This window comes from Bison bison, unplaced genomic scaffold, assembly GCF_000754665.1.
Source record: "Bison bison bison isolate TAMUID 2011002044 unplaced genomic scaffold, Bison_UMD1.0 scf7180017864295, whole genome shotgun sequence".
NCBI classification, from domain to species: domain Eukaryota; kingdom Metazoa; phylum Chordata; class Mammalia; order Artiodactyla; family Bovidae; genus Bison; species Bison bison.
The window spans coordinates 1,937,252-1,939,419 of record NW_011494867.1 but is presented as its reverse complement, the minus strand read 5'-3'; the positions used below and the strand labels follow the sequence as shown (position 1 = coordinate 1,939,419).

Here is a 2,168-nt window from a genome sequence, read left to right as displayed (position 1 = left end):
GCCTCCGAGACTGTCGGGGTCTGCGGCTGCTCTGCCACCTCGCCCAGGGCCCACAGAGCCAGCCGGCAGGGCACAGAGGAGGGGCTGGGGGAGGCCTGCCAGCTAGTGCCCAGGGCACCCAGGGGCCCCTCGGCGGTGAGCTCGTCCCCCAGGCACCCGACCATCTCCCGGGCCGTGGCAGTGAGCTGCGGAAGCCGCAGGGTGACCTGCCCGTGACTCCTGGACTGAGGGGCAGACACTGCCTGCTGGACCGTATGGTCTCCCTGAGAGGGCCTCTCGTTCCAAGTCCCTGGCGGGCTGTTGCCCACGGGAGGCAGGAGCCCACACCCCAGCAGCACCCCGACCTGCCCATGCACCCCTCACCCCAGGCCGTCTGCCGTGGAAGGAGCAGGACTGGAGTGCATGTCTTGCCCAGAGCCGCCCATCTGAGGACACTCTCCTCATGGCACTGGGCCTCTGTGCTCTGCCGGCCCAGGGCCAAGATGCCAGCCGGGCAGTGGTCCAGCGTGTGTGTTGCCCTGGCCCTGCCACAGGCAGAGCTTGGCAGCCGGGAGGCCTGGGCGGATGCCCCTTGTCTCTGCTTGCTCCTTCCGCCGCCTGGCTGGATAGGCTGGGGGCTGGGCTGGGGCGGCCCAGACTGCTGCACCGTGGCTCGGGGCGGGGGAGGCGGTAACTGGCTGGTGAGCCTGGGGACAGGCCAGAGTCCCCCGCGCACACCCACACAGCTCCATTCCACAGACTCCCCGGGCAGGCGCCCTCCCCGCCTGCCCTCTCCTTTCCAAGCCTCTGCAGGCAGGCCTGTCCTGGCACAGCTTTGAGGTCAGACATGGTGGAAGCCCCCAACCCAGAGGCACAGCGGGCCCCACTGTGGGCTGTGGACTCGGGCCCACATTCAGCTGTGGGTCCTATTTCCCTCCCGTGCATGCGGCTTGCTTGTAGACTGCTCTCTGGGTTCCCCTGGCTGGCAAGCTCCCCCCGTGTGCCCACTGCGGGGATTGCCCAGAGCCGGTGTCCCCAAGGGCCCCGACCTGGCTGGGGGCCCAGGAAGTAAGGCTCTGTGTCCAGGAACCTCTCCCTCCCCTGAGAAGCCTCGCCGCTCCTGGCCTGGGCAGCCTTGATTGCATCTGCTTTTATTTCATAGTCGTGAAAGCCGTGCTTGCTTGTCACGGGCAGGTGCATAAAATGTATGAGAACGCCTAGAGAGGAGCTTCCCCAGTCAAGACGGGCTTGCTGGGGGATTTCAGCATATTTTGTCTAGTGAACTACTCGTCTTGCACAGATTGGTACAGACTTTCGCCTTTGAGGTTACAAATCTGGCATTAGATACCAGAAGCATCTTCTTGGGTCCCTAAGCGTGATTACAACTGCCCCCAGTTTTGCTTGTCACCCCCTCTTTGGGGGACAGGCTCCAAGGGGTTTCTGATGGCGAGTGTCTCTGTAACAAACTGCAAGACTGTAAACATCCTGCAGTGTGTATCTGTGCCCACATTTCAGGCTGTGCTTTTAGAAGCCTGGGAAACTGCGGCCCCTGGCTCTAGGGCTGGAGGTTGGCTGGACTGAGGGGGACCCTGCAGAGTGTTGGTGGGGCCTTCGGTCCAGGGAAACAGAAGGCGAGTGATGAGGTGGGCGCCCAGGAACAGCCACCTGCCTGCAGCCTGGAGCAGGGCGGTGCCCCTGTGGCTCGGGGCAGGCCAGGGCCACCTCGGGAGTCAGCACCCTTTGGGGCTGTGGCATGGCTTAGGAAGCTGAGGGCAGAAGCCGGGGGGCCCCAGAGGAGGAGGCCAGTCCTGGGGGAGCGCATCTGGGTCACAGCTACAGACGCAGCTCAGCCTCGCTCCTCAGGAGGGGGGGGACCCACGTCAGGCCTGGGCTTCCGTCCCTCAGCACCCCAGAGCAGAAAGCTGAGGCTCTTAGGTAGGGCTGGGGCCAGAGGTGCCAGACGGGCTGGCCTGGGTTGCGTGGGGTGACGCCCATTGCCCAGAACAGGGACAGGCTGCCCAGCAGTGGTCGGCTGGGACAGAAGGCAGCAGGGCGCTTGCTGGGTCCCAGGGTCTTGGGAGCCTTCAGCCTCACTTCTGTCTCCTGACGGTTCCCTGCGGCACCTGCCTGGTCCGTGGTGTGGGTGTGTGTCTGGCCGTGGCTGTTGGGTGTGTTTTCTCGGCCTCTGC

General features: G+C 64.9%; 1 protein-coding gene across 1 annotated transcript in view; it reads left to right on the top strand.

Annotated features, from left to right (window-relative positions):
- Nucleotides 1-2,168, top strand: part of BCAR1 (breast cancer anti-estrogen resistance 1) — a 14,641-nt gene that overhangs the window by 3,345 nt on the left and 9,128 nt on the right. The window lies entirely within an intron of this gene.